This window comes from Scyliorhinus torazame, chromosome 25 (genome assembly GCF_047496885.1).
Source record: "Scyliorhinus torazame isolate Kashiwa2021f chromosome 25, sScyTor2.1, whole genome shotgun sequence".
In the NCBI taxonomy this organism is placed as follows: domain Eukaryota; kingdom Metazoa; phylum Chordata; class Chondrichthyes; order Carcharhiniformes; family Scyliorhinidae; genus Scyliorhinus; species Scyliorhinus torazame.
In genome coordinates this window covers 33,058,546-33,072,962 of record NC_092731.1, presented here as the reverse complement: position 1 = coordinate 33,072,962, position 14,417 = coordinate 33,058,546, and the positions used below count along the sequence as shown (strand labels likewise).

The window sequence follows — 14,417 nt, the reverse complement described above, 5'->3', positions numbered from 1 at the left end:
AAAGTCACAAGTGTTGGTGGTTGAAGAAAAGCACTGGGAAGGCTGATGTGGCAAAACAGGATAAGACAGTGAGATTTGTTAGAGGAAAGCCCAAGGGAAGCAAAGGAGGTGAAAACGATTCTACAGCCTGTTCAAGAAGTAATTGTTAAGAAGGTGTCAGATGTCTTTAAATAATTTACTTGTGTGGGTAAAGTTTACTCATGTGTATCAGGAGGAGCAGGTAAAGATTACATAGATTACATAGAACATACAGTGCAGAAGGAGGCCATTCGGCCCATCGAGTCTGCACCGACCCACATTAATCCCTCACTTCCACCTTATCCCCGCAACCCAATAACCCCTCCCAACCCTTATGGACACTACGGGTAATTTAGCATGGCCAATCCACCTAACCTGCACGTCTTTGGACTGTGGGAGGAAACCGGAGCACCCGGAGGAAACCCACGCGGACACGGGGAGAACGTGCAAACTCCGCACAGACAGTGACCCAGCGGGGAATCGAACCTGGGACCCTGGCGCTGTGAAGCCACAGTGCTAATCACTTGTGCTACCGTGCTGCCCTGTAAAGAAGTCACAATTTTAAGAGATACAGGGGCTAGTCAATCTTTAATGGTAAGAGATGAGGAATTATGTAGTTTGGGAAGAATGTTGCCAGAAAATGTGGTGATATGTGGAATTCAGGGTGAGAGGAGTAGCGATCCATTATATAAGGTAAGGTTGGAAAGTCCAGTGAAGGGTGGTGAAGTGGTAGTAGGAGTAATAAATAAACTATCTTGTCCAGGAATACAGTTTATCTTGGGTAATGATATAGCTGGATCGCAGGTGGGAGTGATGCCTACTGTGGTTGATAAGCAATTGGAAAATCAGACAACTGAAGTGTTGAAGGGCGAATATCCTGGGATTTTTCTGGATTGTGTAGTAATAAGGTAGCAAAGTCACAGGTTAAGACAAGAGGAGAAATCAAAGAGTGAAGATGAAGTTGAAGTGCAATTATCAGAAACAATTTTAGATCAGATGGTTGAAAAAGAACAAGAACAGGTGGAGAATGAGGCGGATATTTTTAGCTCAGGAAAATTGGCGTAGTTACAACAGAAAGATGTAGAAATAAAACGGATATATCAGAAAGCATATACGGAAGAGGAATCTGAGAGTATACCAGAGTGTTATTACCGTAAAAATGATGTCTTGATGAGAAAATGGAGACCTGTACATATGCAGGCGGATGAAAAATGGGCAGAAGTTTGTCAAGTAGTATTGCCGGTAGGGTATAGAAAGGAGGTGTTGCGGGTTGCACATGAGGTACCAGTGGGAGGTCATTTGGGAATAAGGATAACTCAAGCTAAAATCCAGAAACATTTTTATCGGCCTGGACTACATAAAGATGTAGCTAAATTTTGTCAATCATGTCACACATGTCAAGTGATAGGGAAACCTCAAGCAGTGACAAAACCAGCACCCTTAATACCCATTCCAGCATTTGAGGAACCTTTTACAAGGGTCCTAATCGATTGTGTAGGACTGCTTCCTAAAACAAAAAGTGGGAATCAATATCTTTTGATTGTAATGGATGTGTCTACAAGGTTTCCAGAGGCCATTCAAGGATGTAATATTACACCTAAAAGGATTGTGGAGGAGTTACTTCAATTCTTGACTGGATATTGACTACCCACAGAAATTCAATCGGATCAAGGAACGAATTTTACTTCAAAGTTATTCAAAGAAGTTATGGATAGCTTAGGAATAAAACAATTTAAATCAACTGCGTACCATCCAGAATCGCAGGGAGTGTTAGAAAGGTGGCATCAGACATTAAAGACAATGTTGAGGGCGTATTGTCAAGATTATCCAGAGGATTGGGATAAAGGAATTCCATTTGTATTGTTCGCAATTAGGGATGCACCTAATGAGTCTACCAAATTTAGTTCTTTGGAACTAATTTTTGGTCATGAGGTAAGAGGACAACTTAAATTGATTAAGGAAAAATTGGTGGGTGAGAAATCAGAAATTACACTATTGGATTACGTGTCAAAATTTAGGGAACGATTAAATAGAGCAGGTGAATTGGCTAGACAACATTTGAGAGTTGCACAAAATGTGATGAAATGGGTAGCGGACAAGAAATCCAATGTTCGTAGTTTTGCCAGTGGGGATAAAGTTTTAGTGTTGTTACCAGTGGTAGGGGAGCCTTTAAAAGCTAGGTTTTCTGGACCGTATCAAATTGAAAGGAAATTAAGTGAGGTGAATTATGTGGTAAAAACACCAGATAGAAGGAAGACTCACCGAGTGTGTCATGTGAATATGCTTAACAGCTACTTTGAAAGGGAAGGAGAGAAAAAGGAGGTTTTAATGATTCTAACTCAAAGTGATGAACCAAATCCAGATGACTGTGAATTTGACATCCCTCAAATTAAATTGGAAAATGAGGATGTTCTTAAAAATTGGGATGAATTGTTAAGTTACCTTCCAGAGGAAAAATGAACTGACCTGAAAGAGTTATTGATATCACATGGGCAAGTTTGTAGAGATAGATTGGGAAGTACTAAAATGGCTATACATGATGTAGATGTGGGCAATGCTGTTCCTATCAAACAACATCCATATCGACTTAATCCTTTAGAATTGGCACAGGTTAACAGAGAGATTGAGAGTATGATGAAGAATGGCACAATTGAAGTGGGTTGCAGCCAATGGAGCTCACCCATTGTGATGGTACCTAAACCAGACGGTACCCAACGGTTGTGTGTGGACTATCAAAAGATGAATGCAGTTACAAGAACGGACTCTTATCCTATCCCACATTTGGAGGATTGCATTGAGAAAGTGGGACAATCTGCTTTTATTTCCAACTTCCAGACATGGAAAGAGCATTTAAAGCATCGTATGGAGTTCTTTGATCGACTTCAGGAGGTGGGTTTGGTGATGAACCTAGCCGAAAGTGAATTTGGAGAAGCCCGAATCACTTTCCTTGCGGAGTTTCCGATACCCTCAAGACGAAGGGAAATAATGCAATTTCTTAGCATGAGTGGATTTGATCGAACATTTGTGCAAACGTTTTGTGGCGTGATTACTCCACTGATGGACTTGCTAAAGAAACCTAAAAAATTTCAATGGACAGCGGACTTTCAACTGCCTGAAAGCTGTGATCACCAATGTTTCAGTATTGGAGAATTGCAAAGGACTTTGTGGTCAGATTGAACTAAAGTATCTGATTCTAAAGAGAAATGCCGAGGAGTAGAGGAATGGATGGATCGTGCAGAGACTTTGTTCAAAGAGATTGTCAATCGAGAAGGATTTTGGTTGGAGGAAGAAGAACAAAGAAAAATGGACTCTATTATTAAACCTGTTTGCGTGTGTTGGTTTTTTTAAAAACAAAAAGGTATATTTACTCTGTACATTTCTTGGTGGATGGTGCAAAAGTGAAAAATGAAACCATCTTGAAGTTGATGGTTTATTTTTTTTTCTTGGGGGGAGGTGTCATGTGAGAGTACCTTTAAGACATGGATGTTAAGCAATGTATCTTTAAGAAAACAGTGATGTCAGAGAGTGGGTGGGGCTGAGCTCAGGTCAGCCATTTTGCAGTTTAGTTTTGCAGTTTGGAGGAAAAGAGCTGGGTGTGTGTCTGTGTTTTGCAGTGAGCTGGATCTCTGCCATGAAAGACTATCTCTGGATCATTTGGGTGATTTAAATTTATAATAGTGAAGCCTTTAACCTGATGTGATTTTGTTTAAAGGTGTTAAGTCTCTTGGAAGTTTGAAGGAACAGTTTAAGGAATTATTTACTGTTGCAATATTTTCTGAGTTATCTTTGAAGTAAGGGGTGTTAAGAGATCCAATGTTTATTTCAGCTGTTAAGTTGAGTTCATGGAATAAACAGCGTTTTGTGTTTAAAAACCGACGTGTCCATAATTGTAATCCCACGCCTAGGGAACAAGCCGTGTGCTCGGAAAAGCAACAAATCCATTAAAGAGAGAGGTTGGTCGAACTCCATGATACATTTTGGGGTTCTGAAAACTCCTCGCCCATAACAGTGTGTATATGAGAGTGAGCGTGTGTGTGAGAGGGAGAGTGAAAACGCTTCGCCCATAACAGATGGGATGATTTTCCAGCACAAAGACCTCCCCAAAGAGAAATTCCAGAAAGGTGGAGTCACCAATGTTCCCGAGAGACGTTAATTGGATAGAGGCAGTTGCAAATAATGGGTCAGAGAAGTGTGGAATTTGAAACTAGGAGGATTATGCAAAGAAAAGAGTTTGTTTGTCTGGGATATGTTCAAATCCCACCACGTTGGTGATGTTGTGCGTGACGGGAGAACAATCAACACAGACACGGCAGTTATTCCCGGTTGTTTTGGGAGTGTTGTTCAGTCCCTGAATGCGTACCTAAGGAAAACCTCTCAAGGGCAGTGTCTGAAAGATGTGGAACAATTGGATGTTGGAAGATGAAAATTGAGAATGGCAATCTGCAATCCTCATTAACAGGCTCGGTAACCTTGTGTTGATGGGCCACAGACACCGTGGAATGAACTTGATCCTGAAATTGTGAGAAAAAATCAATTGTAAAATGTGGACTATCGAATGTGCTTGGCTGTAACGGGAATGATTACTTGTGGCATGACGGTGGCAAAGTTAACAGTACTCCTAATGAAGATGAAGAAGTGGAAGGTCCATATGTTATTATTATATCAGGTCATTGTGATAAACTGTTTTGTGTTTCAAAGAGTGATCAGAGTGATTCTCTGATTATGATCATTATGACTTACATTTACATTGTGTTGGATAAATTTATATGTATGTATGTAATGTTATAAGATTAATAAATGTTGGAGAATTTGTATGAATTCTTTAATATTGTTGGTTTGCAGTTTATTCACTTATGAGTGTGGGTGACTGCACAATGTTCAGCACCATTCGCGACTCCTCAGATTATGAAGCAGTCCGTGTCCAAATGCAGCAAGACCTGGACAATATCCAGGCTTGGGCTGACGAATGGCAAGTTACATTCGCGCCACACAAGTGCCAGGCAATGGCCATCTCCTACAAGAGAGGATCTAACCACCGCCCCTTGACATTCAATGGCATTACCATCACTGAATTCCCCACAATCAACATCCTGGGGGTTACCATTGCTCAGAAACTGAACTGGACTAGCCATATTAATACCGTGGCTATCAGTGCAGGAAAGGGCTATAAATTCTATGGCGGGGAACTCACCTCCTGACCCCCAAAAGCCGTTCCACCACCTACAAGGCACAAGTCAGGAGTTTAATGGAATACTCTCCATTTGCCTGGGTGAGTGCAGCTCCAACAACACTCAAGAAGCTCGACACCTTCCAGGACAAAGCAGCCCAATTGATTGCTCCCCGTTCCACAAACATTCAAACACTCCACCACCAGCGATCAGTGGCAGCCATGTGCACCATCTCCAACATGCACTGGGTAGCACAGTACGTAGCACTGTTTCTTCACAGCTCCAGGGTCCCAGGTTCGATTCCCGGCTTGGGTCACTGTCTGTGCGGAGTCTGCACGTTCTCCCCGTGCCTGTGTGGGTTTCCTCCGGGTGCTCCGGTTCCCTCCCACAAGTCCCGAAAGATGTGATGTTAGGTGAATTGGACATTCTGAATTCTCCCTCTGTGTACTCGATCAGGTGCCGGAATGTGGCGACGAGGGGATTTTCACAATAACTTCAGTGCAGTGTTAATGTAAGCCTACTTGTGACAATAAAGATTATTAATAGGCAGCACCTTCCAAACCAATGACCACTACCATCTAAGATACCAACAGATACTTGGGACCCCCATCTCCTCGAGGTGCCCCTCCAAGTCACTCACAACCCTGATTTTAAAATATATCGGCCATTTCTTCACTGTCGATGGGTCAAAATCCTGGAACTCCCTCCCCAACAGCATGGTGGGTGTACCTACACCTCAAGGACTGCAGTGGTTCCAGAAGACAGCTCACCACCACCTTCTGAAGTAGGGATGGGGCAAAAATGCTGGCACTACCCAGCAACACCCACACCTCGTGAATGACATTCTTTAAAGTGTCTCTTTTGGGCCAAATTCAAACACGCTCATGAATCCCTCAAAAACATTTATTGTAAAAGTCAAACGCAGGAATTTTCGTCTGAAAGATAAAGGGCTGGCTTCTCCGCAGCCCCGCGGGGCCGATTGGGGGACCTGCTTTCTGGGTGCTGCTCCGCCGTCCGGGTCTGCCATGGCGCTCGGCACGGCTGCTGGAGGACGCCGCTTGGAACCGGAAGTGCGGGGCCCGTATCTGCAGAAAAAGCTGCGTGAGGCTTCCCTGCTAGCCCTCTGCAGGTAAGCGAATTGCTCTGTATTGTTTTCAGGAAAGTCTGGAGTAAAGCGCCAGCGTTTTTACGCCGGCGTGGGGTCAGAGCCCCATTTTTGGAGAATCCAGCCCAAAGTCTTTTAGAGGAGTAAATGCAGCCAGGTAATGAGAGAGGTAAATCAGTTCAAAAGCAAAAACTGTGACTGCTGGAAAAGCAGAAAATGCTGAAGTTACAGAGCGGCTGCGAGAGAATCTGCAGAGAGATACAGAGTTGGATTATACCCTGAGTATACCCCTGAACCTCAGTGTGAATGTTGGGGGTGAGCCGCCCTACACACGGTCATCTCTCCACAATTTAATTATATACCAGCCGAGCCTTTAATTACAATGAGGCAAGACTTTGGTCCAAGTCCAGGAGGAAATCTCACCTCATAGACTTGCTGACCAATTGGAGGCTGGCAGCTCTGCAGTGCCATCAGTGGCCACTGCTGGGACTGCAGGGAGACCAAGGAGGACGTGTTCAGCGATGGAGCTGGGCCTCTAGGTAAATCCAGCATCTCGGACTAGCAAGGCCCGGCGTAGGGAAACCGGGAACTGCGGGGGAGGTTGGACATAGTGAGGGAAAACTGTGGGAGGTCTCCAATGGGCATCCTCCGGGGTCTCGGGATGGAGGTAACTGGCCCACTTTCACTGGCCAGCAGTCCGCAGGATCAATATTATTGGGTCGGCGTGGCCGCAGGTTAAGGTCAATTAGGTGGGCTGGCAGTGGTCAATGGGGCGGTGCACTAGTTTAAAAGCCCAGTGTCCCACCCATGGGTGCCTTATAAAATGCAACCCAATGTTTCAGCTGAATGACCTTCTGATGACGGGCTTTCCAGGTGTAATATTCACACTGTTTCCCTCCGCAAAAGCTGCCTGACCTGCTCTACGTGATTCCTGCATGCACAGATGTTATGGGTACAATGAGCCATGGTAGCATAGTGGTTAGCACAATTGCTTCACAGCTCCAGGGTCCCAGGTTCGATTCCCGGCTTGGGTCACTGTCTGTGCGGAGTCTGCAAATCCTCCCTGTGTGTGCGTGGGTTTCCTCCGGGTGCTCCGGTTTCCTCCCACAGTCCAAAGATGTGCAGGTTAGGTGGATTGGCCATGCTAAATTGCCCTTAGTGTCCAAAATTGCCCTTAGTGTTGGGTGGGGTTACTGGGTTATCGGTATAGGGTGGAGGTGTGGGCTTGGGTAGGGTGCTCTTTCCAAGAGCCGGTGCAGACTCAGTGGGCCGAATGGCCTCCTTCCGCACTGTAAATTCTATGATTCTTATACACGGGTACCAGTGAAGGGAGATAGTGAGAGGCATGACTGAGAGCACAAGCCCAGAAGAAGAGAAGAAATAGGAGCAGGAATAGACCATATGGCCAGTCGAGGCTGCTCGACATTCAATATGGACAAGCTTGGGCTTAGTTGAGGGGAAATTATAGAGCTCTTCAACTGTTGTGTCCTTCACCCAAATGCTCACGAGAAACCAGATGAAAACTCTTGGAGTTATGAACAAGGCCTTTATCACAGCTATAGTTGGGCTGATGACATTCCAAGCTGGAACACTAGAGGGCCCTGATTCAAGGGTTACACCAACAATTATACGCAAGATTTGATCACAATAAACTAGCATATACTGATCATTTGTTACTAGTTATCTATATCCAATCATAACTATTGATTACTCTCAAGTACACTCATCAATCATCCAACCTTGGTATGATAACTTGCCCATGGTTCTAAGTGGTTTGAATTATGATTGGACAGAGGTGGAACATATTTACTCAGAAATGGGATTGTGTGTAAACTGGTTTTGCAGCATGATGTTTGAGGTATGAGTGTGTCACTCGATAATCCCAGCATGGGGGGCAGTTAAGAGAGTCAATCGCATTGCTGTGGGTCTGAAGTCACATGTCGGCCAGACCAGGTAAAACATTAGTGAACCAGATGGGGTTTTTACAACAATCGACAATGGTCATCTTTTAATTTCAGATTTTTATTTAATTAAAATTGCACCATTTGCCTTGGCAGGATTTGAACCCAGGTCCCCAGAGCTTTACTCTCTAGGTCTCTGGTTTACTAGTCCAGCAACAATACCACTACACCATCACCTCCCCAAATCAATAAGACTTTAGTGGGAGGAAGCACAGTATTGGGCCTGCATGGGATTGCTTCAAACCACTTGGTGAACTGGTTAATAACTACAAGGGCAGAGATAAAATTAACCTGGAATGGTGGCAGGGACCCAGTGAGATGAGTTCGGGGTCATATGGGGCTGCGTGACACTGGAGGGGAGTCTGATTAGGAAGGACACTGCTTCAGGCAAAGACACTGGGAGACAAGGGAATTAAGTCTCCTTCATTCCAGGCCACCATGCAGGAGAAGCACATTTTCCAAGAGTGGTTCAGGCAGAAGAGTGGCCAGCAATGGAGTGGGAATACAACAAAAACAAAAGTTCATCTCCCAACACCCGCGGAATGCAGGCCACAGGTTCTCGCTGGTACATCGTGGGGGGGGGGGGGGGGGGGGGGGGCGGTGTCAGAGTCACTCACGAGGATAGGTGTAGGTAAAGGCTAGCCTTGTTTGTGCCAATAGATATCAGTCTGGCATGGGTCACAGTCAGCTTGGGTTGAGGCCAAGTTTATTGATGGGCCAACAGCGGATACAGAGGTTACTGTTCCCTCAGCTCCTGCCAATGGGTTTCCAGCTTCTGTTGTGCCCATGTCTGCGGCACTGTGACCTTCAATATGCATCAACCATCTCACCCATGAGCAGAAACGTTCCCAATATGCCAAAGTGCCTGACATTATTTTCAGGCCTGTTGAAGGAGATGGAGCCATTATCCATGTTTTCTGTTGTACGTAGGAGACAAATGTTTGTGGTAAAGAGGAAGAAAGCATAACTTTGATGGTGTCGGCTGTTTCTTTACTGGGAAAGACAGCAATGGTGTCCAGCTGCTGACAAAGAATATTCAGCATGGCCTCATTTTGACAAGCACTCTCCTCCACCAGAAGGACCAATACAAAACCACATGGAGACACCCACAACCAATCACTGACACCATTCCTGGATGATGTAAATGTTCAGGTCAAAGGTCTGCTGTATCACTCGATCCTTGTGAGGACTGATGTCAGCGAGACAGGTCATAGACTCGTTCAATCAGCGATGATCATCCAGCCAGTACCTAGTGTTCGAGAGAGCGATGATCAATGTCTCAATCCGAAAGCAGCCAGACCAGAGTGCTCAGAGATGTGCAGGTTGGGTGGGGTTACAGGGATAGGGTGGGGGAGTGGGCCTAGTTAGGGTGCTCTTCTGGAGAGTCGGTACAGATTCGATGGGACGAATGGCCTCCTTTTGCACTGTAGGGATTCTGTACATTTTAATTGGTGTGTTCAGGTAAGACCACCGCGAATCCTATGTGAAGGGAACCCTGAACATGGTATGATTAGTTGCCAACACATCTGGGGCGGGAGTCTCCCCTACTCGGCAGGGTGGGGGGTCCAGGCGTGACGGAGTGGCATGAACCACTCCGGCGTCGGGCCGCCCCAAAGGTGCGGAGTCCTCCGCACCTTCAGGGGCTAGGCCCTCCCCGGAGTGGTTTGCGCCCCGCCAGCTGGCGGGAAAGGGGCTTGGCGCCACGCCAACCGGCGCAGAAGGGCCTCCACCAGCCAGCGCATGCGCAGGAGCACCAGCGTGTGCTGGCATTATCCCCACGCATGTGCAGAGGGATTCGCTTCCGCACCGGGAATGGCGGAGGACCACGGCCTCCGGTGCGGAAGGATAGAGTGCCCCCATGGCACAGTCCCCGATCGCGGGCCCGGCCACCGTGGGGGCACTTCCCGGGGCCAGATCCCCCGTGCCCCCCGGAGCCCGCCCGCGCCACCAAGACCTGCCGGTAAGGGGCCTACTCTAATTTATGCCGGCGGGACTGGCAACAAATGGCCGGGACTCCGGCCCATCGCGGGCCAGAAAATTCGTGGAGCCCCGGGGCCCATTGAGTCGCGCCGGCCCCCGCCATTCTCCGAGGCGAGCGGCGCGACCCACGCCACGCCAGTTTTTGGGGGGCAGGAGAATTTGGAGGACAGTGGGGGCAGGATTCACGCCGACCCCCGGCGATTCTCCGACCCAGCGGGGGGTCGGAGAATCCCGCCCCTGGTGCCTCTGTAGTTGGTGTGGGGAGTGCTGGATGTGACACACAGGTGATCAAAGGCAGGAGGCACTTGTGAGGAAAATTGCCAGAAGGGTAGCTCACACGCTCAATAAATTGTTTCTGTTCCTTGTCAAATACACGGTGCATAAATCAGCTGCATCAGTGTCTGTGTTCTGGAGAGAGGACACACAGCTTCTTTATTCAGGCTTCTGTCATCCCATTAACTCAAATGCTCTTTAATGATTCTTGTAGATGGCAAGTAATCCACAGCCCGTGGCAGGCACTTTGGCTGAGAGACACCATTCCTGAGTGAATGGAGCGCAGAGAACGCCTCAGAAACATTCCCTGTGTGTCCACTGGCTCCAGCCGCAGGAACACTCCAAAAGCTATTGTCAATGTTCAAGTGTGGAGAAAAACCTCGAGACCGGAGGTGTCTCAGAAAGTGGGGTCTCTGACAAGAGAAGCAGATTTAGCTGTTGTCTTATTCAAACATCAATGAGACTTCCGGGGACGGGGATGTGCTGAGCAGATGCACGGAAGGCGGGTGTCCCGCTAGGAAATCGAATTTAGGCAATTTTACACAAAATAGCCTGCCAAAACCGCGGGGGGAAAAGCATCCCCTCACCACCCTCTTTAAATTACACGAGAAGATTCTCCGTCCCGCCGCTCCCGTTTTCTGGTGCGGCGCGCCCCGTCGGCAGCGGGATCCTCCGCCCCGGCAGCCGGCCAATGGGGTTTCCCATTGTAGCCACCCCCACGCCGTCGGGAAATCCGCGGGCGTGAGTGCGCTGCCGGCAGGGCGGAGGATCCTGCCCATGGAGAACCCCACTGTACAGGGGCACAAGGCTGGGATGCCCGTTGTCCCCGCTCCTATTCGCCCTGGCAATTGAAACATTGGCAATCGCGGTCAGGGGGGCAAAGAACTGGACGGGGGATCCGAGAGACAGAGAGCACAGAGTCGTGATCGATGCGGGTGACCTGCTCCTCTGCATCTCGGACACCCAAAGCAGCATGGAGACGCTCTTGAAAGAGTTTGGAACCTTCTCGGGCTGCAACTCAACCTGAGCAAAAGTGAGATCTTCCCGGTGAACCCGCAAGGGGGAGGTGCAGGGTTGGAGAGACTGCCGTTTAAACAGGCCCGACACAAATTCCGCTACCTGGGAATCCAAATCGCCCACGACTGGACACAGATCCACAAATGTAACCTGACCAGTCTGGTGGAGGGAGTAAAGAAGGACGTGCAGAGGTGGGACACACTCCCACTCTCCCTGCCGGGGAGCGTGCAGACGATGAAGGTGAACATACTGCCCAGGTTCCTCTTCCTGTTCAGACCCATACCGATCGAGATCCCCAAGGCCTTCTTTAACACATCAGAAAAAATGATCATGGTGTTTGTGTGGGAGGCAGTGGGGCCGGGGGTGGGGGGTGGGGGGGGGGCAGTTGTGGGGGGGAATCCAAGGATCACCCCAAAAAATCTTGCAAAGAGCGAGAAGAACGTGGCGGCAAAGTCGCACAGTGCTTCACTATTGCTTCACAGCGCCAGGGTCCCAGCTCCAATTCCCGGCTTGGGTTACTGTCTGTGCGGAGTCTGCACGTTCTTCCTGTGTCTGCGTGGGTTTCCTCCGGGTGCTCTGGTTTCCTCCTACAAGTCCCGAAATACGTGCTGATATGTAATTTGGACATTCTGAATTCTCCCCTAGTGTACCCAGAGTGTGGCGACGAGGGGCTTTTCACAGTAACTTCATTGCAGTGTGAATGTAAGCCTACTTGTGACAATAAAGATTACTATTATCATTATTATTGTTCCAAGTGTGGCCTAACTAAGGTTCTATACAGCTGCAACATGACTTGCCAATTCTTATACTCAATGCCCCGGCCAATGAAGGCAAGCATGCCGTATGCCTTCTTGACTACCTTTTCCACCTGTGTTGCCCCTTTCAGTGACCTGTGGACCTGTACACCTGGATCTCTCTGCCTGTCAATACTCCTAAGGGTTCTCCCATTTACTTTATATTTGCCACCTGTATCAGACCTTCCAAAATGCATTACCACACATTTGGCCGGATTAAACTCCATCTGCCATCTCTCCACCCCAGACTCCAATCAATCTATATCCTGCTGTATCCTCTGACAGTCCTCATTATTATACGTAATTTCACCAAACTTTGTGGAGAAAGTTGAGACTGAACTTCGCCGTATGGAGAGTTTGGGCATCATTAGTTTGCACTTCTCCGAGTGGGCGGCGCCAGTGGTTCCCGTAATGAAGCTGGATAAAGCAGTCTGCCTCTGCGGCTGACAATGAACACAGCTTTGAGCTTGGACCCTTATCCACATAGCGAAGATTTGTATGCGATGTTGGCTGGTGGCTGCACATTTACAAATTGGACATGAATGACCTTTATCTTATGTTGGAACTCGACAAATCACCATGGAAGTAGCCATGATCAATACGCACAAGGGACTGAATGAGTACACCCGACTTCCGTTCGGAGTATCCTTGGCATGCACAGTTTTCCAATGTGCCATAGAGAACATCCTGCATGGATTGCCGCACATTGCGGCTTGGACAACGTGTTGGTCACAGGGACCACTGAACAGGAACATTTGCAGAACCCCGAGGCAGTGTTGAAACATTTTTGCGCGTATGGGATCAGCCTGTGCCGCGCGAATTGCGTGTTTCACGTGAAGGGAGTGCTATATTTGGGGTATCGAGTGGACGAGGCGGCCAGAACCCAGTCGCTGAGAAAGTGAGAGCATTCAAAATGGCCCCCGCTCGGCGAGATGCCACCGAGATTCGCTCTTTCCTTGGACTCGCCAATTACTATGGCCGATTTATTCCAAAACTGCCGACTGTCCTAGCCCCCCTAACAGCCTTGGGAATGGAGCAAAGCTCAGAATGAGATGTTTAAGAAGCTGAAATGGCGGTTGGCTTTTCCGGAGTTGTTGACGCATTTCCACCCTTCAGACCCATGATAGTCACGCGCGATGCTTCCCTGTACGGGAATGGGTCAGTTCTGTCTCCTCGGATGAGTGATGGCAGCACGATAGCACAGTGGTTAGCACGGTTGCTTCACAGCTCCAGGGTCCCAGGTTCGATTCCCGGCTTGGGTCACTGCCTGTGCGGAGTCTGCACGTTCTCCCCGTGTCTGCGCGGGTTTCCTCCGGGTGCCCCGGTTTCTGCCCACATGTCCTGAAAGACGTGCTGTTAGATAATTAGATAATTTGGACATTCTGAATTCTCCCTCTGTGTACCTGAACAGGTGACGGAGTGTGGCGACTAAGGGCTTTTTACAGTAACTTCATTGCAGTGTTAATGTATGCCTACTCGTGACAATAAGGATTATTATTATTATAATTTGGTCACTGTCCTGAATTTTATGGACTCCTTGCCCAACACCGCATCGTGTATTCATGATTGGACGCAGACCGACCCCGTCCTTGCCAAGGCATGGCATCTGGTGGGGGATATGGTGTGTAGCATCGCCAGCTACCAGGGGTGTTGAAGGCTTTCTCCTCCAAGTTCTTGGAGCTGACTGTGGAAGATGGTATCCTACTGTGAGGCAGGAGGGTTGTGGTTCCGATGAAGGGCCAGGACATCGTGCTGAAGGACCTTCACAACGGGCACCCAGAGTGTCCAACGTGAAGATATTGGCGAGAAGCTTCATCTGGTGACTGCGGTTCTCCCCGTGTCTGCGAGGGTTTCCTCCGGGTGCTCCGGTTTCCTCCCACAGTCCAAAGATGTGCAGGTTAGGTGGATTGACCATGATAAATTGCTCCTTATTGTCCAGGGTGTGCAGGTCAGTTTATGGGGTTACAGGAACAGGGTGGGGTGGATGGGGGAGTGGACATGGGTCGAGTCATATCCGCACTGCTCCATACCATCTGGCATCGAATGGCTTGGTACAGAGGGCCATACAAATGGGGGCTCAAGAAACAGTCTTCGGACACCG

At 48.1% G+C, this 14,417-nt stretch overlaps 1 long non-coding RNA gene across 1 annotated transcript in view; it reads left to right on the top strand.

The window, feature by feature from the left end:
- Positions 1 to 6,203: 6,203 nt before the first annotated feature.
- LOC140402470 (uncharacterized) overlaps positions 6,204 to 14,417 on the top strand; it is a 38,624-nt gene continuing 30,410 nt past the window's right edge. Inside the window, exon 1 of the long non-coding RNA XR_011938141.1 lies at positions 6,204 to 6,315. This is a non-coding gene — a long non-coding RNA (uncharacterized lncRNA). The remainder of the gene's footprint in view (positions 6,316 to 14,417) is intronic.